Here is a 19,221-nt window from a genome sequence, read left to right on the forward strand (position 1 = left end):
TACTGGGAACAGTTACAAATTAATTCTTGTCAAACCGTAGTCGTCGTGGCCGAGTGGTTAAGGCGACAGACTTGAAATCTGTTGGGCTCTGCCCGCACAGGTTCGAATCCTGTCGGCGACGTTCTTTTTCTAATTTTTGAGAAATGATGATCTTACTGGGAACAGTTACAAATTAATTTTGGTCAAACCGTAGTCGTCGTGGCCGAGTGGTTAAGGCGACAGACTCGAAATCTGTTGGGCTCTGCCCGCACAGGTTCGAATCCTGTCGGCGACGTTCTTTTCTAATTTTTAATATAAATGATGATCTTACTGGGAACAGTTACAAATTAATTCTTGGTCAAACCGTAGTCGTCGTGGCCGAGTGGTTAAGGCGACAGACTCGAAATCTGTTGGGCTCTGCCCGCACAGGTTCGAATCCTGTCGGCGACGTTCTTTTCTATTTTTGAAAATGATGATCTTACTCGGAACAGTTTCAAATTAAACCTTTAATGCAACCGTAGTCGTCGTGGCCGAGTGGTTAAGGCGACAGACTTGAAATCTGTTGGGCTCTGCCGCACACTGGGAACGTTACAAATTAATTCTTGGTCAAACCGTAGTCGTCGTGGCCGAGTGGTTAAGGCGACAGACTCGAAATCTGTTGGGCTCTGCCCGCACAGGTTCGAATCCTGTCGGCGACGTTCTTTTTCTATTTTTGAAATGAATGATGATCTTACTCGGAACGGTTCAAATTAATTTTGCAACCGTAGTCGTCGTGGCCGAGTGGTTAAGGCGACAGACTGAAATCTGTTGGGCTCTGCCCGCACAGGTTCGAATCCTGTCGGCGACGTTCTTTTTCTATTTTTGAAATGAATGATGATCTTACTCGGAACAGTTTCAAATTAAACCTTTAATGCAACCGTAGTCGTCGTGGCCGAGTGGTTAAGGCGACAGACTTGAAATCTGTTGGGCTCTGCCCGCACAGGTTCGAATCCTGTCGGCGACGTTCTTTTCTAATTTTTGAGAAATGATGATCTTACTCGGAACAGTTACAAATTAATTCTTGTGAAACCGTAGTCGTCGTGGCCGAGTGGTTAAGGCGACAGATCGAAATCTGTTGGGCTCTGCCCGCACAGGTTCGAATCCTGTCGGCGACGTTCTTTTTCTAATTTTTGAAAAATGATGATCTTACTGGGAACAGTTCAAATTAAACCTTTTGCAACCGTAGTCGTCGTGGCCGAGTGGTTAAGGCGACAGACTTGAAATCTGTTGGGCTCTGCCCGCACAGGTTCGAATCCTGTCGGCGACGTTCTTTTTCTATTTTTGAGAATGATGATCTTACTGGGAACAGTTACAAATTAATTCTTGGTCAAACCGTAGTCGTCGTGGCCGAGTGGTTAAGGCGACAGACTGAAATCTGTTGGGCTCTGCCCGCACAGGTTCGAATCCTGTCGGCGACGTTCTTTTTCTAATTTTTGAATGAATGATGATCTTACTGGGAACAGTTTCAAATTAATTCTTGCAAACCGTAGTCGTCGTGGCCGAGTGGTTAAGGCGACAGACTGAAATCTGTTGGGCTCTGCCCGCACAGGTTCGAATCCTGTCGGCGACGTTCTTCTTCTATTTTTGACAAATGATGATCTTACTCGGAACGGTTACAAATTAATTCTTTGATGAAACCGTAGTCGTCGTGGCCGAGTGGTTAAGGCGACAGACTCGAAATCTGTTGGGCTCTGCCCGCACAGGTTCGAATCCTGTCGGCGACGTTCTTTTTCTTATTTTTGAAAGAATGATGATCTTACTCGGAACGGTTACAAATTAATTCTTTGATGAAACCGTAGTCGTCGTGGCCGAGTGGTTAAGGCGACAGACTCGAAATCTGTTGGGCTCTGCCCGCCAGGTTCGAATCCTGTCGGCGACGTTCTTTTTCTTATTTTTGAAATGAATGATGATCTTACTCGGAACGGTTTCAAATTAAACCTTTAATGCAACCGTGGCCGAGTGGTTAAGGCGACAGACTGAAATCTGTTGGGCTCTGCCCGCACAGTTCGAATCCTGTCGGCGACGTTCTTTTTCTTATTTTTGAAATAATGATGATCTTACTCGGAACAGTTTCAAATTAACCTTTAATGCAACCGTAGTCGTCGTGGCCGAGTGGTTAAGGCGACAGACTTGAAATCTGTTGGGCTCTGCCCGCACAGGTTCGAATCCTGTCGGCGACGTTCTTTTTCTAATTTTTGAAAATGATGATCTTACTGGGAACAGTTACAAATTAATTCTTGTCAAACCGTAGTCGTCGTGGCCGAGTGGTTAAGGCGACAGACTCGAAATCTGTTGGGCTCTGCCCGCACAGGTTCGAATCCTGTCGGCGACGTTCTTTTCTAATTTTTGAGAAAATGATGATCTTACTGGGAACAGTTACAAATTAATTCTTGGTCAAACCGTAGTCGTCGTGGCCGAGTGGTTAAGGCGACAGACTCGAAATCTGTTGGGCTCTGCCCGCACAGGTTCGAATCCTGTCGGCGACGTTCTTCTTCTAATTTTTGAGACAAATGATGATCTTACTGGGAACAGTTACAAATTAATTCTTGGTCAAACCGTAGTCGTCGTGGCCGAGTGGTTAAGGCGACAGACTCGAAATCTGTTGGGCTCTGCCCGCACAGGTTCGAATCCTGTCGGCGACGTTCTTTTTTATTTTTGAAATGAATGATGATCTTACTCGGAACGGTTACAAATTAATTCTTTAATGCAACCGTAGTCGTCGTGGCCGAGTGGTTAAGGCGACAGACGAAATCTGTTGGGCTCTGCCCGCACAGGTTCGAATCCTGTCGGCGACGTTCTTTTTCTTATTTTTGAAATGAATGATCTGACTCGGAACGGTTACAAATTAATTCTTTGATGAAACCGTAGTCGTCGTGGCGAGTGGTTAAGGCGACAGACTTCGAAATCTGTTGGGCTCTGCCCGCACAGGTTCGAATCCTGTCGGCACGTTCTTTTTCTAATTTTTGATAAATGATGATCTTACTCGGAACAGTTACAAATTAATTCTTGGTCAAACCGTAGTCGTCGTGGCCGAGTGGTTAAGGCGACAGACTCGAAATCTGTTGGGCTCTGCCCGCACAGGTTCGAATCCTGTCGGCGACGTTCTTTTTCTAATTTTTGAGATAAATGATGATCTTACTGGGAACAGTTACAAATTAATTCTTGGTCAAACCGTAGTCGTCGTGGCCGAGTGGTTAAGGCGACAGACTCGAAATCTGTTGGGCTCTGCCCGCACAGGTTCGAATCCTGTCGGCGACGTTCTTCTTCTAATTTTTGAGACAAATGATGATCTTACTCGGAACAGTTACAAATTAATTCTTGTCAAACCGTAGTCGTCGTGGCCGAGTGGTTAAGGCGACAGACTCGAAATCTGTTGGGCTCTGCCCGCACAGGTTCGAATCCTGTCGGCGACGTTCTTTTCTATTTTTGAAATGAATGATGATCTTACTCGGAACGGTTTCAAATTAAACCTTTAATGCAACCGTAGTCGTCGTGGCCGAGTGGTTAAGGCGACAGACTTGAAATCTGTTGGCTCTGCCCGCACAGGTTCGAATCCTGTCGGCGACGTTCTTTTTCTATTTTTGAAAATGATGATCTTACTCGGAACGGTTACAAATTAATTCTTTGATGAACCGTAGTCGTCGTGGCCGAGTGGTTAAGGCGACAGACTCGAAATCTGTTGGGCTCTGCCCGCCAGGTTCGAATCCTGTCGGCGACGTTCTTTTCTATTTTTGAAATGAATGATGATCTTACTCGGAACGGTTACAAATTAATTCTTTGATGAAACCGTAGTCGTCGTGGCCGAGTGGTTAAGGCGACAGACTCGAAATCTGTTGGGCTCTGCCCGCACAGGTTCGAATCCTGTCGGCGACGTTCTTTTTCTTATTTTTGAAATGAATGATGATCTTACTCGGAACGGTTTCAAATTAACCTTTAATGCAACCGTCGTGGCCGAGTGGTTAAGGCGACAGACTGAAATCTGTTGGGCTCTGCCCGCACAGGTTCGAATCCTGTCGGCGACGTTCTTTTTCTTATTTTTGAAATGAATGATGATCTTACTCGGAACAGTTTCAAATTAATTTAATGCAACCGTAGTCGTCGTGGCCGAGTGGTTAAGGCGACAGACTGAAATCTGTTGGGCTCTGCCCGCACAGGTTCGAATCCTGTCGGCGACGTTCTTTTTCTAATTTTTGAGATAAATGATGATCTTACTGGGAACAGTTACAAATTAATTCTTGGTCAAACCGTAGTCGTCGTGGCCGAGTGGTTAAGGCGACAGACTCGAAATCTGTTGGGCTCTGCCCGCAGGTTCGAATCCTGTCGGCGACGTTCTTTTCTAATTTTTGAGAAATGATGATCTTACTGGGAACAGTTACAATTAATTCTTGGTCAAACCGTAGTCGTCGTGGCCGAGTGGTTAAGGCGACAGACTCGAAATCTGTTGGGCTCTGCCCGCACAGGTTCGAATCCTGTCGGCGACGTTCTTTTCTTATTTTTGAATGAATGATGATCTTACTCGGAACGGTTTCAAATTAATTTAATGCAACCGTAGTCGTCGTGGCGAGTGGTTAAGGCGACAGACTCGAAATCTGTTGGCTCTGCCCGCACAGGTTCGAATCCTGTCGGCGACGTTCTTTTTCTATTTTTGAGAAAATGATGATCTTACTCGGAACGGTTTCAAATTAATTCTTTGATGAAACCGTAGTCGTCGTGGCCGAGTGGTTAAGGCGACAGACTCGAAATATGTTGGGCTCTGCCCGCCCAGGTTCGAATCCTGTCGGCGACGTTCTTTTTCTTATTTTTGAAATGAATGATGATCTTACTCGGAACGGTTTCAAATTAAACCTTTAATGCAACCGTGGCCGAGTAGTTAAGGCGACAGACCTGAAATATGTTGGGCTCTGCCCGCACAGGTTCGAATCCTGTCGGCGACGTTCTTTTTCTTATTTTTGAAATGAATGATGATCTTACTCGGAACAGTTTCAAATTAAACCTTTAATACAACCGTAGTCGTCGTGGCAGAGTGGTTAAGGCGACAGACTTGAAATCTGTTGGGCTCTGCCCGCACAGGTTCGAATCCTGTCGGCGACGTTCTTCTTCTAATTTTTGAGACAAATGATGATCTTACTCGGAACGGTTACAAATTAATTCTTTGATGAAACCGTAGTCGTCGTGGCCGAGTGGTTAAGGCGACAGACTCGAAATCTGTTGGGCTCTGCCCGCACAGGTTCGAATCCTGTCCGCGACGTTTTTTTCTTATTTTTGAAATGAATGATGATCTTACTCGGAACGGTTTCAAATTAAACCTTTAATGCAACCGTAGTCGTCGTGGCCGAGTGGTTAAGGCGACAGACTTGAAATCTGTTGGGCTCTGCCCGCACAGGTTCGAATCCTGTCGGCGACGTTCTTCTTCTAATTTTTGAGACAAATGATGATCTTACTGGGAACGGTTTCAAATTAAACCTTTAATGCAACCGTAGTCGTCGTGGCGGAGTGGTTAAGGCGACAGACTCGAAATCTGTTGGGCTCTGCCCGCACAGGTTCGAATCCTGTCGGCGACGTTCTTCTTCTAATTTTTGAGACAAATGATGATCTTACTCGGAACGGTTTCAAATTAATTCTTTGATGAAACCGTAGTCGTCGTGGCCGAGTGGTTAAGGCGACAGACTCGAAATATGTTGGGCTCTGCCCGCACTGGTTCGAATCCCATCGGCGACGTTCTTTTTCTTATTTTTGAAATGAATGATGATCTACTCGGAACGGTTTCAAATTAAACCTTTAATGCAACCGTAGTCGTCGTGGCCGAGTGGTTAAGGCGACAGACTTGAAATCTGTTGTGCTCTGGCCGCACAGGTTCGAATCCTGTCGGCGACGTTCTTCTTCTAATTTTTGAGACAAATGATGATCTTACTCGGAACGGTTACAAATTAATTCTTTGATGAAACCGTAGTCGTCGTGGCCGAGTGGTTAAGGCGACAGACTCGAAATCTGTTGGGCTCTGCCCGCACAGGTTCGAATCCTGTCGGCCACGTTCTTTTTCTAATTTTTAAGATAAATGATGATCTTACTGGGAACAGTTACAAATTAATTCTTGGTCAAACCGTAGTCGTCGTGGCCGAGTGGTTAAGGCGACAGACTCGAAATCTGTTGGGCTCTGCCCGCACAGGTTCGAATCCTGTCGGCGACGTTCTTTTTCTTATTTTTGAAATGAATGATGATCTTACTCGGAACAGTTTCAAATTAAACCATTAATACAACCGTAGTCGTCGTGGCCGAGTGGTTAAGGCGACAGACTTGAAATCTGTTGGGCTCTGGCCGCACAGGTTCGAATCCTGTCGGCGACGTTCTTCTTCTAATTTTTGAGACAAATGATGATCTTACTCGGAACGGTTACAAATTAATTCTTTGATGAAACCGTAGTCGTCGTGTCCGAGTGGTTAAGGCGACAGACTTGAAATTTGTTCGGCTCTGCCCGCACAGGTTCGAATCCTGTCCGCGACGTTTTTTTCTTATTTTTGAAATGAATGATGATCTTACTCGGAACGGTTTCAAATTAAACCTTTAATGCAACCGTAGTCGTCGTGGCCGAGTGGTTAAGGCGACAGACTTGAAATCTGTTGGGCTCTGCCCGCACAGGTTCGAATCCTGTCGGCGACGTTCTTCTTCTAATTTTTGAGACAAATGATGATCTTACTCGGAACGGTTTCAAATTAATTGTTTGATGAAACCGTAGTCGTCGTGGCCAAGTGGTTAAGGCGACAGACTCGAAATATGTTGGGCTCTGCCCGCACAGGTTCGAATCCCATCGGCGACGTTCTTTTTCTTATTTTTGAAATGAATGATGATCTGACTCGGAACGGTTTCAAATTAAACCTTTAATGCAACCGTAGTCGTCGTGGCCGAGTGGTTAAGGCGACAACTTGAAATCTGTTCTGCTCTGGCCGCACAGGTTCGAATCCTGTCGGCGACGTTCTTCTTCTAATTTTTGAGACAAATGATGATCTTACTCGGAACGGTTACAAATTAATTCTTTGATGAAACCGTAGTCGTCGTGGCCGAGTGGTTAAGGCGACAGACTCGAAATCTGTTGGGCTCTGCCCGCACAGGTTCGAATCATGTCGGCCACGTTCTTTTTCTAATTTTTAAGATAAATGATGATCTTACTGGGAACAGTTACAAATTAATTCTTGGTCAAACCGTAGTCGTCGTGGCCGAGTGGTTAAGGCGACAGACTCGAAATCTGTTGGGCTCTGCCCGCACAGGTTCGAATCCTGTCGGCCACGTTCTTTTTCTTATTTTTGAAATGAATGATGATCTTACTCGGAACAGTTTCAAATTAAACCTTTAATGCAACCGTGGCCGAGTAGTTAAGGCGACAGACCTGAAATATGTTGGGCTCTGCCCGCACAGGTTCGAATCCCATCGGCGACGTTCTTTTTCTTATTTTTGAAATGAATGATGATCTGACTGGGAACGGTTTCAAATTAAACCTTTAATGCAACCGTAGTCGTCGTGGCCGAGTGGTTAAGGCGACAGACTTGAAATCTGTTGTGCTCTGGCCGCACAGGTTCGAATCCTGTCGGCGACGTTCTTCTTCTAATTTTTGAGACAAATGATGATCTTACTCGGAACGGTTACAAATTAATTCTTTGATGAAACCGTAGTCGTCGTGGACGAGTGGTTAAGGCGACAGACTCGAAATCTGTTGGGCTCTGCCCGCACAGGTTCGAATCATGTCGGCCACGTTCTTTTTCTAATTTTTAAGATAAATGATGATCTTACTGGGAACAGTTACAAATTAATTCTTGGTCAAACCGTAGTCGTCGTGGCCGAGTGGTTAAGGCAACAGACTCGAAATCTGTTGGGCTCTGCCCGCACAGGTCCGAATCCTTTCGGCGACGTTCTTCTTCTAATTTTTGAGACAAATGATGATCTTACTGGAACAGTTACAAATTAATTCTTGGTCAAACCGTAGTCGTCGTGGCCGAGTGGTTAAGGCGACAGACTCGAAATCTGTTGGGCTATGCCCGCACAGGTTCGAATCCTGTCGGCGACGTTCTTTTTCTTATTTTTGAAATGAATGATGATCTTACTCGGAACAGTTTCAAATTAAACCTTTAATGCAACCGTAGTCGTCGTGGCCGAGTGGTTAAGGCGACAGACTCGAAATATGTTGGGCTCTGCCCGCACAGGTTCGAATCCTGTCGGCGACGTTCTTTTTCTTATTTTTGAAATGAATGATGATCTGACTGGGAACGGTTTCAAATTAAACCTTTAATGCAACCGTGGCCGAGTAGTTAAGGCGACAGACCTGAAATATGTTGGGCTCTGCCCGCACAGGTCCGAATCCTGTCGGCGACGTTCTTCTTCTAATTTTTTAGACAAATGATGATCTTACTGGAAACGGTTTCAAATTAAACCTTTAATGCAACCGTAGTCGTCGTGGCGGAGTGGTTAAGGCGACACACTCGAAATCTGATGGGCTCTGACCGCACAGGTTCGAATCCTGTCGGCGACGTTCTTCTTCTAATTTTTGAGACAAATGATGATCTTACTCGGAACGGTTTCAAATTAATTCTTGGATGAAACCGTAGTCGTCGTGGCCGAGTGGTTAAGGCGACAGACTTGAAATCTGTTGTGCTCTGGCCGCACAGGTTCGAATCCTGTCGGCGACGTTCTTTTTCTAATTTTTAAGATAAATGATGATCTTACTGGGAACAGTTACAAATTAATTCTTGGTCAAACCGTAGTCGTCGTGGCCGAGTGGTTAAGGCAACAGACTCGAAATCTGTTGGGCTCTGCCCGCACAGGTCCGAATCCTGTCGGCGACGTTCTTCTTCTAATTTTTGAGACAAATGATGATCTTACTGGGAACAGTTACAAATTAATTCTTGGTCAAACCGTAGTCGTCGTGGCCGATTGGTTAAGGCGACAGACTCGAAATCTGTTGGGCTATGCCCGCACAGGTTCGAATCCTGTCGGCGACGTTCTTTTTCTTATTTTTGAAATGAATGATGATCTTACTCGGAACAGTTTCAAATTAAACCTTTAATGCAACCGTAGTCGTCGTGGCCGAGTGGTTAAGGCGACAGACTCGAAATCTGTTGCGCTCTGCCCGCACAGGTTCGAATCCTCTCGGCCACGTTCTTTTTCTTATTTTTGAAATGAATGATGATCTTACTCGGAACAGTTTCAAATTAAACCTTTAATGCAACCGTAGTCGTCGTGGCCGAGTGGTAAAGGCGACAGACTTAAAATCTGTTTCGAATCCTTTCGGCGACGGGTTCGAATCCTTTCGGCGACGTTCTTCTTCTAATTTTTGAGACAAATGATGATCTTACTGGGAACAGTTACAAATTAATTCTTGGTCAAACCGTAGTCGTCGTGGCCGAGTGGTTAAGGCGACAGACTCGAAATCTGTTGGGCTATGCCCGCACAGGTTCGAATCCTGTCGGCGACGTTCTTTTTCTTATTTTTGAAATGAATGATGATCTTACTCGGAACAGTTTCAAATTAAACCTTTAATGCAACCGTAGTCGTCGTGGCCGAGTGGTTAAGGCGACAGACTCGAAATATGTTGGGCTCTGCCCGCACAGGTTCGAATCCTGTCGGCGACGTTCTTTTCTTATTTTTGAAATGAATGATGATCTGACTCGGAACGGTTTCAAATTAAACCTTTAATGCAACCGTGGCCGAGTAGTTAAGGCGACAGACTGAAATGTTGGGCTCTGCCCGCACAGGTCGAATCCTGTCGGCGACGTTCTTCTTCTAATTTTTGAGACAAATGATGATCTTACTGGAAACGGTTTCAAATGAAACCTTTAATGCAACCGTAGTCGTCGTGGCGGAGTGGTTAAGGCGACAGACTCGAAATCTGTTGGGCTCTGACCGCACAGGTTCGAATCCTGTCGGCGACGTTCTTCTTCTAATTTTTGAGACAAATGATGATCTTACTCGGAACGGTTTCAAATTAATTCTTGGATGAAACCGTAGTCGTCGTGGCCGAGTGGTTAAGGCGACAGACTTGAAATCTGTTGGCTCTGCCGCACAGGTCCGAATCCTGTCGGCGACGTTCTTCTTCTAATTTTTGAGACAAATGATGATCTTACTGGGAACAGTTACAAATTAATTCTTGGTCAAACCGTAGTCGTCGTGGCCGAGTGGTTAAGGCGACAGACTCGAAATCTGTTGGGCTATGCCCGCACAGGTTCGAATCCTGTCGGCGACGTTCTTTTTCTTATTTTTGAAATGAATGATGATCTTACTCGGAACAGTTTCAAATTAAAACTTTAATGCAACCGTAGTCGTCGTGGCCGAGTGGTTAAGGCGACAGACTCGAAATCTGTTGGGCTCTGCCCGCACAGGTTCGAATCCTGTCGGCCACGTTCTTTTTCTTATTTTTGAAATGAATGATGATCTTACTCGGAACAGTTTCAAATTAAACCTTAAATGCAACCGTAGTCGTCGTGGCCGAGTGGTTAAGGCGACAGACTTGAAATCTGTTTCGAATCCTTTCGGCGACGGGTTCGAATCCTTTCGGCGACGTTCTTCTTCTAATTTTTGAGACAAATGATGATCTTACTCGGAACGGTTACAAATTAATTCTTTGATGAAACCGTAGTCGTCGTGGCCGAGTGGTTAAGGCGACAGACTCGAAATCTGTTGGGCTCTGCCCGCACAGGTTCGAATCATGTCGGCCACGTTCTTTTTCTAATTTTTAAGATAAATGATGATCTTACTGGGAACAGTTACAAATTAATTCTTGGTCAAACCGTAGTCGTCGTGGCCGAGTGGTTAAGGCACAGACTCGAAATCTGTTGGGCTCTGCCCGCACAGGTCGAATCCTTTCGGCGACGTTCTTCTTCTAATTTTTGAGACAAATGATGATCTTACTGGGAACAGTTACAAATTAATTCTTGGTCAAACCGTAGTCGTCGTGGCCGAGTGGTTAAGGCGACAGACTCGAAATCTGTTGGGCTATGCCCGCACAGGTTCGAATCCTGTCGGCGACGTTCTTTTTCTTATTTTTGAAATGAATGATGATCTTACTCGGAACAGTTTCAAATTAAACCTTTAATGCAACCGTAGTCGTCGTGGCCGAGTGGTTAAGGCGACAGACTCGAAATATGTTGGGCTCTGCCCGCACAGGTTCGAATCCTGTCGGCGACGTTCTTTTTCTTATTTTTGAAATGAATGATGATCTGACTCGGAACGGTTTCAAATTAAACCTTTAATGCAACCGTGGCCGAGTAGTTAAGGCGACAGACCTGAAATATGTTGGGCTCTGCCCGCACAGGTCGAATCCAGTCGGCGACGTTCTTCTTCTAATTTTTGAGACAAATGATGATCTTACTGGAAACGGTTTCAAATTAAACCTTTAATGCAACCGTGGCCGAGTGTTAAGGCGACAGACCTGAAATATGTTGGGCTCTGCCCGCACAGGTCGAATCCTGTCGGCGACGTTCTTCTTCTAATTTTTGAGACAAATGATCTTACTGGAAACGGTTTCAAATTAAACCTTTAATGCAACCGTAGTCGTCGTGGCGAGTGGTTAAGGCGACAGACTCGAAATCTGTTGGGCTCTGACCGCACAGGTTCGAATCCTGTCGGCGACGTTCTTCTTCTAATTTTTGAGACAAATGATGATCTTACTCGGAACGGTTTCAAATTAATTCTTGGATGAAACCGTAGTCGTCGTGGCCGAGTGGTTAAGGCGACAGACTTGAAATCTGTTGTGCTCTGCCGCACAGGTTCGAATCCTGTCGGCGACGTTCTTCTTCTAATTTTTGAGACAAATGATGATCTTACTCGGAACGGTTACAAATTAATTCTTTGATGAAACCGTAGTCGTCGTGGCCGAGTGGTTAAGGCGACAGACTCGAAATCTGTTGGGCTCTGCCCGCACAGGTTCGATTCATGTCGGCCACGTTCTTTTTCTAATTTTTAAGATAAATGATGATCTTACTGGGAACAGTTACAAATTAATTCTTGGTCAAACCGTAGTCGTCGTGGCCGAGTGGTTAAGGCAACAGACTCGAAATCTGTTGGGCTCTGCCCGCACAGGTCCGAATCCTGTCGGCGACGTTCTTCTTCTAATTTTTGAGACAAATGATGATCTTACTGGGAACAGTTACAAATTAATTCTTGGTCAAACCGTAGTCGTCGTGGCCGATTGGTTAAGGCGACAGACTCAAAATCTGTTGGGCTATGTCCGCACAGGTTCGAATCCTGTCGGCGACGTTCTTTTTCTTATTTTTGAAATGAATGATGATCTTACTCGGAACAGTTTCAAATTAAACCTTTAATGCAACCGTAGTCGTCGTGGCCGAGTGGTTAAGGCGACAGACTCGAAATCTGTTGCGCTCTGCCCGCACAGGTTCGAATCCTGTCGGCCACGTTCTTTTTCTTATTTTTGAAATGAATGATGATCTTACTCGGAACAGTTTCAAATTAAACCTTTAATGCAACCGTAGTCGTCGTGGCCGAGTGGTAAGGCGACAGACTTGAAATCTGTTTCGAATCCTTTCGGCGACGGGTTCGAATCCTTTCGGCGACGTTCTTCTTCTAATTTTTGAGACAAATGATGATCTTACTGGGAACAATTACAAATTAATTCTTGGTCAAACCGTAGTCGTCGTGGCCGAGTGGTTAAGGCGACAGACTCGAAATCTGTTGGGCTATGCCCGCACAGGTTCGAATCCTGTCGGCGACGTTCTTTTTCTTATTTTTGAAATGAATGATGATCTTACTCGGAACAGTTTCAAATTAAACCTTTAATGCAACCGTAGTCGTCGTGGCCGAGTGGTTAAGGCGACAGACTCGAAATATGTTGGGCTCTGCCCGCACAGGTTCGAATCCTGTCGGCGACGTTCTTTTTCTTATTTTTGAAATGAATGATGATCTGACTCGGAACGGTTTCAAATTAAACCTTTAATGCAACCGTGGCCGAGTAGTTAAGGCGACAGACCTGAAATATGTTGGGCTCTGCCCGCACAGGTCCGAATCCTGTCGGCGACGTTCTTCTTCTAATTTTTGAGACAAATGATGATCTTACTGGAAACGGTTTCAAATTAAACCTTTAATGCAACCGTAGTCGTCGTGGCGGAGTGGTTAAGGCGACAGACTCGAAATCTGTTGGGCTCTGACCGCACAGGTTCGAATCCTGTCGGCGACGTTCTTCTTCTAATTTTTGAGACAAATGATGATTTTACTCGGAACGGTTTCAAATTAATTCTTGGATGAAACCGTAGTCGTCGTGGCCGAGTGGTTAAGGCGACAGACTTGAAATCTGTTGTGCTCTGGCCGCACAGGTCGAATCCTGTCGGCGACGTTCTTCTTCTAATTTTTGAGACAAATGATGATCTTACTGGGAACAGTTACAAATTAATTCTTGGTCAAACCGTAGTCGTCGTGGCCGAGTGGTTAAGGCGACAGACTCGAATTCTGTTGGGCTATGCCCGCACAGGTTCGAATCCTGTCGGCGTCGTTCTTTTTCTTATTTTTGAAATGAATGATGATCTTACTCGGAACAGTTTCAAATTAAACCTTTAATGCAACCGTAGTCGTCGTGGCCGAGTGGTTAAGGCGACAGACTCGAAATCTGTTGGGCTCTGCCCGCACAGGTTCGAATCCTGTCGGCCACGTTCTTTTTCTTATTTTTGAAATGAATGATGATCTTACTCGGAACAGTTTCAAATTAAACCTTTAATGCAATCGTAGTCGTCGTGGCCGAGTGGTTAAGGCGACAGACTTGAAATCTGTTTCGAATCCTTTCGGCGACGGGTTCGAATCCTTTCGGCGACGTTCTTCTTCTAATTTTTGAGACAAATGATGATCTTACTCGGAACGGTTACAAATTAATTCTTTGATGAAACCGTAGTCGTCGTGGCCGAGTGGTTAAGGCGACAGACTCGAAATCTGTTGGGCTATGCCCGCACAGGTTCGAATCCTGTCGGCGACGTTCTTTTTCTTATTTTTGAAATGAATGATGATCTTACTCGGAACGGTTTTAAATTAAACCTTTAATGCAACCGTGGCCGAGTAGTTAAGGCGACAGACCTGAAATCTGTTGGGCTCTGCCCGCACAGGTACGAATCCTGTCGGCGACGTTCTTTTTCTTATTTTTGAGACAAATGATGATCTTACTCGGAACGGTTACAAATTAATTCATGGTCAAACCGTAGTCGTCGTGGCCGAGTGGTTAAGGCGACAGACTTGAAATATTTCAGGCTCTGCCCACACAGGTTCGAATCCTGTCTGCGACGATTTTTTTCTAATTTTTGAGATAAATGATGATCTTACTCGGAACGGTTACAAATTAATTCTTTGATAAAACCGTAGTCTTCGTGGCCGAGTGGTTAAGGCGACAGACTTAAAATGTGTTGTGCTCTGCCCTCACAGGTTCGAATCCTGTCGGCGACGTTCTTTTTCTAATTTTTTCGATAAATCATGATCTTACTCGGAACGGTTACAAATTAATTCTTTGATGAAACCGAAGTCGACGTGGCCGAGTGGTTAAGGCGACAGACTTGAAATCTTTTGGGCTGTGCCCGCACAGGTTCGAATCCTGTGGGCGACGTTTTTTTCATAATGTTAGTGGATGGTAAATGATGATCTTACTCGGAACGGTTACAAATTAATTTTTTGTGAACTCGTAGTCGTCGTGGCCGAGTGGTTAAAGCGAAAGACCTGAGAACTGTTGGGCTCTGCCCGCATAAGTTCGAATCCTGTCGGCGACGTTCTTTTTCTTATTTTTGAGACAAATGATGATCTTACTCGGAACGGTTACAAATTAATTCATGGTCAAACCGTAGTCGTCGTGGCCGAGTGGTTAAGGCGACAGACTCGAAATCTTTTGGGCTCTGCCCGCACAGGTCAGAATCCTGTCGGCGACGTTCTTCTTCTAATTTTTGAGACAAATGATGATCTTACTGGGAACAGTTACAAATTAATTCTTGGTCAAACCGTAGTCGTCGTGGCCGAGTGGTTAAGGCGACAGACTCGAAATCTGTTGGGCTATGCCCGCACAGGTTCGAATCCTGTCGGCGACGTTCTTTTTCTTATTTTTGAAATGAATGATGATCTTACTCGGAACAGTTTCAAATTAAACCTTTAATGCAACCGTAGTCGTCGTGGCCGAGTGGTTAAGGCGACAGACTTGAAATCTGTTTCGAATCCTTTCGGCGACGGGTTCGAATCCTTTCGGCGACGTTCTTCTTCTAATTTTTGAGACAAATGATGATCTTACTCGGAAAGGTTACAAATAATTTCTTTGATGAAACCGTAGTCGTCGTGGCCGAGTGGTTAAGGCGACAGACTCGAAATCTGTTGGGCTCTGCCCGCACAGGTTCGAATCATGTCGGCCACGTTCTTTTTCTAATTTTTAAGATAAATGATGATCTTACTGGGAACAGTTACAAATTAATTCTTGGTCAAACCGTAGTCGTCGTGGCCGAGTGGTTAAGGCAACAGACTCGAAATCTGTTGGGCTCTGCCCGCACAGGTCCGAATCCTTTCGGCGACGTTCTTCTTCTAATTTTTGAGACAAATGATGATCTTACTGGGAACAGTTACAAATTAATTCTTGGTCAAACCGTAGTCGTCGTGGCCGAGTGGTTAAGGCGACAGACTCGAAATCTGTTGGGCTATGCCCGCACAGGTTCGAACCCTGTCGGCGACGTTCTTTTTCTTATTTTTGAAATGAATGATGATCTTACTCGGAACAGTTTCAAATTAAACCTTTAATGCAACCGTAGTCGTCGTGGCCGAGTGGTTAAGGCGACAGACTCGAAATATGTTGGGCTCTGCCCGCACAGGTTCGAATCCTGTCGGCGACGTTCTTTTTCTTATTTTTGAAATGAATGATGATCTGACTCGGAACGGTTTCAAATTAAACCTTTAATGCAACCGTGGCCGAGTAGTTAAGGCGACAGACCTGAAATATGTTGGGCTCTGCCCGCACAGGTCCGAATCCTGTCGGCGACGTTCTTCTTCTAATTTTTGAGACAAATGATGATCTTACTGGAAACGGTTTCAAATTAAACCTTTAATGCAACCGTGGCCGAGTAGTTAAGGCGACAGACCTGAAATATGTTGGGCTCTGCCCGCACAGGTCCGAATCCTGTCGGCGACGTTCTTCTTCTAATTTTTGAGACAAATGATCTTACTGGAAACGGTTTCAAATTAAACCTTTAATGCAACCGTAGTCGTCGTGGCGGAGTGGTTAAGGCGACAGACTCGAAATCTGTTGGGCTCTGACCGCACAGGTTCGAATCCTGTCGGCGACGTTCTTCTTCTAATTTTTGAGACAAATGATGATCTTACTCGGAACGGTTTCAAATTAATTCTTGGATGAAACCGTAGTCGTCGTGGCCGAGTGGTTAAGGCGACAGACTTGAAATCTGTTGTGCTCTGGCCGCACAGGTTCGAATCCTGTCGGCGACGTTCTTCTTCTAATTTTTGAGACAAATGATGATCTTACTCGGAACGGTTACAAATTAATTCTTTGATGAAACCGTAGTCGTCGTGGCCGAGTGGTTAAGGCGACAGACTCGAAATCTGTTGGGCTCTGCCCGCACAGGTTCGAATCATGTCGGCCACGTTCTTTTTCTAATTTTTAAGATAAATGATGATCTTACTGGGAACAGTTACAAATTAATTCTTGGTCAAACCGTAGTCGTCGTGGCCGAGTGGTTAAGGCAACAGACTCGAAATCTGTTGGGCTCTGCCCGCACAGGTCCGAATCCTGTCGGCGACGTTCTTCTTCTAATTTTTGAGACAAATGATGATCTTACTGGGAACAGTTACAAATTAATTCTTGGTCAAACCGTAGTCGTCGTGGCCGATTGGTTAAGGCGACAGACTCGAAATCTGTTGGGCTGTGTCCGCACAGGTTCGAATCCTGTCGGCGACGTTCTTTTTCTTATTTTTGAAATGAATGATGATCTTACTCGGAACAGTTTCAAATTAAACCTTTAATGCAACCGTAGTCGTCGTGGCCGAGTGGTTAAGGCGACAGACTCGAAATCTGTTGCGCTCTGCCCGCACAGGTTCGAATCCTGTCGGCCACGTTCTTTTTCTTATTTTTGAAATGAATGATGATCTTACTCGGAACAGTTTCAAATTAAACCTTTAATGCAACCGTAGTCGTCGTGGCCGAGTGGTAAAGGCGACAGACTTGAAATCTGTTTCGAATCCTTTCGGCGACGGGTTCGAATCCTTTCGGCGACGTTCTTCTTCTAATTTTTGAGACAAATGATGATCTTACTGGGAACAGTTACAAATTAATTCTTGGTCAAACCGTAGTCGTCGTGGCCGAGTGGTTAAGGCGACAGACTCGAAATCTGTTGGGCTATGACCGCACAGGTTCGAATCCTGTCGGCGACGTTCTTTTTCTTATTTTTGAAATGAATGATGATCTTACTCGGAACAGTTTCAAATTAAACCTTTAATGCAACCGTAGTCGTCGTGGCCGAGTGGTTAAGGCGACAGACTCGAAATATGTTGGGCTCTGCCCGCACAGGTTCGAATCCTGTCGGCGACGTTCTTTTTCTTATTTTTGAAATGAATGATGATCTGACTCGGAACGGTTTCAAATTAAACCTTTAATGCAACCGTGGCCGAGTAGTTAAGGCGACAGACCTGAAATATGTTGGGCTCTGCCCGCACAGGTCCGAATCCTGTCGGCGACGTTCTTCTTCTAATTTTTGAGACAAATGATGATCTTACTGGAAACGGTTTCAAATTAAACCTTTAATGCAACCGTAGTCGTCGTGGCGGAGTGGTTAAGGCGACAGCCTCGAAATCTGTTGGGCTCTGACCGCACAGGTTCGAATCCTGTCGGCGACGTTCTTCTTCTAATTTTTGAGACAAATGATGATTTTACTCGGAATGGTTTCAAATTAATTCTTGGATGAAACCGTAGTCGTCGTGGCCGAGTGGTTAAGGCGACAGACTTGAAATCTGTTGTGCTCTGGCCGCACAGGTCCGAATCCTGTCGGCGACGTTCTTCTTCTAATTTTTGAGACAAATGATGATCTTACTGGGAACAGTTACAAATTAATTCTTGGTCAAACCGTAGTCGTCGTGGCCGAGTGGTTAAGGCGACAGACTCGAATTCTGTTGGGCTATGCCCGCACAGGTTCGAATCCTGTCGGCGACGTTCTTTTTCTTATTTTTGAAATGAATGATGATCTTACTCGGAACAGTTTCAAATTAAACCTTTAATGCAACCGTAGTCGTCGTGGCCGAGTGGTTAAGGCGACAGACTCGAAATCTGTTGGGCTCTGCCCGCACAGGTTCGAATCCTGTCGGCCACGTTCTTTTTCTTATTTTTGAAATGAATGATGATCTTACTCGGAACAGTTTCAAATTAAACCTTTAATGCAACCGTAGTCGTCGTGGCCGAGTGGTTAAGGCGACAGACTTGAAATCTGTTTCGAATCCTTTCGGCGACGGGTTCGAATCCTTTCGGCGACGTTCTTCTTCTAATTTTTGAGACAAATGATGATCTTACTCGGAACGGTTACAAATTAATTCTTTGATGAAACCGTAGTCGTCGTGGCCGAGTGGTTAAGGCGACAGACTCGAAATCTGTTGGGCTATGCCCGCACAGGTTCGAATCCTGTCGGCGACGTTCTTTTTCTTATTTTTGAAATGAATGATGATCTTACTCGGAACGGTTTTAAATTAAACCTTTAATGCAACCGTGGCCGAGTAGTTAAGGCGACAGACCTGAAATCTGTTGGGCTCTGCCCGCACAGGTACGAATCCTGTCGGCGACGTTCTTTTTCTTATTTTTGAGACAAATGATGATCTTACTCGGAACGGTTACAAATTAATTCATGGTCAAACCGTAGTCGTCGTGGCCGAGTGGTTAAGGCGACAGACTTGAAATATTTCAGGCTCTGCCCACACAGGTTCGAATCCTGTCTGCGACGATTTTTTTCTAATTTTTGAGATAAATGATGATCTTACTCGGAACGGTTACAAATTAATTCTTTGATAAAACCGTAGTCTTCGTGGCCGAGTGGTTAAGGCGACAGACTTAAAATGTGTTGTGCTCTGCCCTCACAGGTTCGAATCCTGTCGGCGACGTTCTTTTTCTAATTTTTTCGATAAATCATGATCTTACTCGGAACGGTTACAAATTAATTCTTTGATGAAACCGAAGTCGACGTGGCCGAGTGGTTAAGGCGACAGACT

At 45.1% G+C, this 19,221-nt stretch overlaps 42 non-coding genes across 42 annotated transcripts; all 42 read left to right on the plus strand.

Annotated features, from left to right (window-relative positions):
- Positions 1-39: 39 nt before the first annotated feature.
- On the plus strand, positions 40-121 carry Trnas-uga (transfer RNA serine (anticodon UGA)). Its single transcript has one exon. It is a non-coding gene; the product is annotated as a tRNA-Ser (tRNA).
- Positions 122-192: 71 nt separating this feature from the next.
- Positions 193-274, plus strand: Trnas-cga (transfer RNA serine (anticodon CGA)). Its single transcript has one exon. It is a non-coding gene; the product is annotated as a tRNA-Ser (tRNA).
- A 73-nt stretch (positions 275-347) lies between these two features.
- Trnas-cga (transfer RNA serine (anticodon CGA)) lies at positions 348-429 on the plus strand. Its single transcript has one exon. It is a non-coding gene; the product is annotated as a tRNA-Ser (tRNA).
- A 166-nt stretch (positions 430-595) lies between these two features.
- Trnas-cga (transfer RNA serine (anticodon CGA)) lies at positions 596-677 on the plus strand. The gene has a single exon. It is a non-coding gene; the product is annotated as a tRNA-Ser (tRNA).
- Positions 678-900: 223 nt separating this feature from the next.
- Trnas-uga (transfer RNA serine (anticodon UGA)) lies at positions 901-982 on the plus strand. Its single transcript has one exon. It is a non-coding gene; the product is annotated as a tRNA-Ser (tRNA).
- A 221-nt stretch (positions 983-1,203) lies between these two features.
- Trnas-uga (transfer RNA serine (anticodon UGA)) lies at positions 1,204-1,285 on the plus strand. The gene has a single exon. It is a non-coding gene; the product is annotated as a tRNA-Ser (tRNA).
- A 375-nt stretch (positions 1,286-1,660) lies between these two features.
- Positions 1,661-1,742, plus strand: Trnas-cga (transfer RNA serine (anticodon CGA)). The gene has a single exon. It is a non-coding gene; the product is annotated as a tRNA-Ser (tRNA).
- A 374-nt stretch (positions 1,743-2,116) lies between these two features.
- On the plus strand, positions 2,117-2,198 carry Trnas-uga (transfer RNA serine (anticodon UGA)). The gene has a single exon. It is a non-coding gene; the product is annotated as a tRNA-Ser (tRNA).
- Positions 2,199-2,268: 70 nt separating this feature from the next.
- Positions 2,269-2,350, plus strand: Trnas-cga (transfer RNA serine (anticodon CGA)). The gene has a single exon. It is a non-coding gene; the product is annotated as a tRNA-Ser (tRNA).
- Positions 2,351-2,422: 72 nt separating this feature from the next.
- On the plus strand, positions 2,423-2,504 carry Trnas-cga (transfer RNA serine (anticodon CGA)). The gene has a single exon. It is a non-coding gene; the product is annotated as a tRNA-Ser (tRNA).
- A 74-nt stretch (positions 2,505-2,578) lies between these two features.
- Positions 2,579-2,660, plus strand: Trnas-cga (transfer RNA serine (anticodon CGA)). Its single transcript has one exon. It is a non-coding gene; the product is annotated as a tRNA-Ser (tRNA).
- A 73-nt stretch (positions 2,661-2,733) lies between these two features.
- Positions 2,734-2,813, plus strand: Trnaf-gaa (transfer RNA phenylalanine (anticodon GAA)). Its single transcript has one exon. It is a non-coding gene; the product is annotated as a tRNA-Phe (tRNA).
- Positions 2,814-3,038: 225 nt separating this feature from the next.
- On the plus strand, positions 3,039-3,120 carry Trnas-cga (transfer RNA serine (anticodon CGA)). The gene has a single exon. It is a non-coding gene; the product is annotated as a tRNA-Ser (tRNA).
- A 74-nt stretch (positions 3,121-3,194) lies between these two features.
- Trnas-cga (transfer RNA serine (anticodon CGA)) lies at positions 3,195-3,276 on the plus strand. The gene has a single exon. It is a non-coding gene; the product is annotated as a tRNA-Ser (tRNA).
- Positions 3,277-3,349: 73 nt separating this feature from the next.
- Trnas-cga (transfer RNA serine (anticodon CGA)) lies at positions 3,350-3,431 on the plus strand. The gene has a single exon. It is a non-coding gene; the product is annotated as a tRNA-Ser (tRNA).
- Positions 3,432-3,504: 73 nt separating this feature from the next.
- On the plus strand, positions 3,505-3,585 carry Trnas-uga (transfer RNA serine (anticodon UGA)). The gene has a single exon. It is a non-coding gene; the product is annotated as a tRNA-Ser (tRNA).
- Positions 3,586-3,809: 224 nt separating this feature from the next.
- Trnas-cga (transfer RNA serine (anticodon CGA)) lies at positions 3,810-3,891 on the plus strand. Its single transcript has one exon. It is a non-coding gene; the product is annotated as a tRNA-Ser (tRNA).
- A 376-nt stretch (positions 3,892-4,267) lies between these two features.
- Positions 4,268-4,347, plus strand: Trnas-cga (transfer RNA serine (anticodon CGA)). Its single transcript has one exon. It is a non-coding gene; the product is annotated as a tRNA-Ser (tRNA).
- Positions 4,348-4,417: 70 nt separating this feature from the next.
- Positions 4,418-4,499, plus strand: Trnas-cga (transfer RNA serine (anticodon CGA)). Its single transcript has one exon. It is a non-coding gene; the product is annotated as a tRNA-Ser (tRNA).
- A 528-nt stretch (positions 4,500-5,027) lies between these two features.
- Trnas-uga (transfer RNA serine (anticodon UGA)) lies at positions 5,028-5,109 on the plus strand. The gene has a single exon. It is a non-coding gene; the product is annotated as a tRNA-Ser (tRNA).
- Positions 5,110-5,340: 231 nt separating this feature from the next.
- On the plus strand, positions 5,341-5,422 carry Trnas-uga (transfer RNA serine (anticodon UGA)). Its single transcript has one exon. It is a non-coding gene; the product is annotated as a tRNA-Ser (tRNA).
- Positions 5,423-6,123: 701 nt separating this feature from the next.
- Positions 6,124-6,205, plus strand: Trnas-cga (transfer RNA serine (anticodon CGA)). Its single transcript has one exon. It is a non-coding gene; the product is annotated as a tRNA-Ser (tRNA).
- A 75-nt stretch (positions 6,206-6,280) lies between these two features.
- On the plus strand, positions 6,281-6,362 carry Trnas-uga (transfer RNA serine (anticodon UGA)). Its single transcript has one exon. It is a non-coding gene; the product is annotated as a tRNA-Ser (tRNA).
- Positions 6,363-6,593: 231 nt separating this feature from the next.
- Positions 6,594-6,675, plus strand: Trnas-uga (transfer RNA serine (anticodon UGA)). Its single transcript has one exon. It is a non-coding gene; the product is annotated as a tRNA-Ser (tRNA).
- Positions 6,676-7,524: 849 nt separating this feature from the next.
- Positions 7,525-7,606, plus strand: Trnas-uga (transfer RNA serine (anticodon UGA)). Its single transcript has one exon. It is a non-coding gene; the product is annotated as a tRNA-Ser (tRNA).
- A 386-nt stretch (positions 7,607-7,992) lies between these two features.
- Trnas-cga (transfer RNA serine (anticodon CGA)) lies at positions 7,993-8,074 on the plus strand. Its single transcript has one exon. It is a non-coding gene; the product is annotated as a tRNA-Ser (tRNA).
- A 537-nt stretch (positions 8,075-8,611) lies between these two features.
- Trnas-uga (transfer RNA serine (anticodon UGA)) lies at positions 8,612-8,693 on the plus strand. The gene has a single exon. It is a non-coding gene; the product is annotated as a tRNA-Ser (tRNA).
- Positions 8,694-8,767: 74 nt separating this feature from the next.
- Positions 8,768-8,849, plus strand: Trnas-cga (transfer RNA serine (anticodon CGA)). The gene has a single exon. It is a non-coding gene; the product is annotated as a tRNA-Ser (tRNA).
- Positions 8,850-9,237: 388 nt separating this feature from the next.
- On the plus strand, positions 9,238-9,322 carry Trnal-uaa (transfer RNA leucine (anticodon UAA)). The gene has a single exon. It is a non-coding gene; the product is annotated as a tRNA-Leu (tRNA).
- Positions 9,323-9,396: 74 nt separating this feature from the next.
- Trnas-cga (transfer RNA serine (anticodon CGA)) lies at positions 9,397-9,478 on the plus strand. Its single transcript has one exon. It is a non-coding gene; the product is annotated as a tRNA-Ser (tRNA).
- A 686-nt stretch (positions 9,479-10,164) lies between these two features.
- On the plus strand, positions 10,165-10,246 carry Trnas-cga (transfer RNA serine (anticodon CGA)). Its single transcript has one exon. It is a non-coding gene; the product is annotated as a tRNA-Ser (tRNA).
- A 702-nt stretch (positions 10,247-10,948) lies between these two features.
- On the plus strand, positions 10,949-11,030 carry Trnas-cga (transfer RNA serine (anticodon CGA)). The gene has a single exon. It is a non-coding gene; the product is annotated as a tRNA-Ser (tRNA).
- A 990-nt stretch (positions 11,031-12,020) lies between these two features.
- On the plus strand, positions 12,021-12,102 carry Trnas-cga (transfer RNA serine (anticodon CGA)). The gene has a single exon. It is a non-coding gene; the product is annotated as a tRNA-Ser (tRNA).
- A 74-nt stretch (positions 12,103-12,176) lies between these two features.
- On the plus strand, positions 12,177-12,258 carry Trnal-caa (transfer RNA leucine (anticodon CAA)). The gene has a single exon. It is a non-coding gene; the product is annotated as a tRNA-Leu (tRNA).
- A 390-nt stretch (positions 12,259-12,648) lies between these two features.
- On the plus strand, positions 12,649-12,730 carry Trnas-cga (transfer RNA serine (anticodon CGA)). Its single transcript has one exon. It is a non-coding gene; the product is annotated as a tRNA-Ser (tRNA).
- A 1,166-nt stretch (positions 12,731-13,896) lies between these two features.
- Positions 13,897-13,978, plus strand: Trnas-cga (transfer RNA serine (anticodon CGA)). Its single transcript has one exon. It is a non-coding gene; the product is annotated as a tRNA-Ser (tRNA).
- A 1,008-nt stretch (positions 13,979-14,986) lies between these two features.
- Positions 14,987-15,068, plus strand: Trnas-cga (transfer RNA serine (anticodon CGA)). Its single transcript has one exon. It is a non-coding gene; the product is annotated as a tRNA-Ser (tRNA).
- A 547-nt stretch (positions 15,069-15,615) lies between these two features.
- Positions 15,616-15,697, plus strand: Trnas-cga (transfer RNA serine (anticodon CGA)). Its single transcript has one exon. It is a non-coding gene; the product is annotated as a tRNA-Ser (tRNA).
- Positions 15,698-16,379: 682 nt separating this feature from the next.
- Trnas-uga (transfer RNA serine (anticodon UGA)) lies at positions 16,380-16,461 on the plus strand. Its single transcript has one exon. It is a non-coding gene; the product is annotated as a tRNA-Ser (tRNA).
- A 231-nt stretch (positions 16,462-16,692) lies between these two features.
- Positions 16,693-16,774, plus strand: Trnas-cga (transfer RNA serine (anticodon CGA)). The gene has a single exon. It is a non-coding gene; the product is annotated as a tRNA-Ser (tRNA).
- A 1,322-nt stretch (positions 16,775-18,096) lies between these two features.
- Positions 18,097-18,178, plus strand: Trnas-cga (transfer RNA serine (anticodon CGA)). Its single transcript has one exon. It is a non-coding gene; the product is annotated as a tRNA-Ser (tRNA).
- Positions 18,179-18,570: 392 nt separating this feature from the next.
- On the plus strand, positions 18,571-18,652 carry Trnas-cga (transfer RNA serine (anticodon CGA)). The gene has a single exon. It is a non-coding gene; the product is annotated as a tRNA-Ser (tRNA).
- Positions 18,653-19,221: the final 569 nt, after the last annotated feature.

This window comes from Ciona robusta, chromosome 13, assembly GCF_009617815.1.
Source record: "Ciona robusta chromosome 13, ASM961781v2".
NCBI lineage: Eukaryota > Metazoa > Chordata > Ascidiacea > Phlebobranchia > Cionidae > Ciona > Ciona robusta.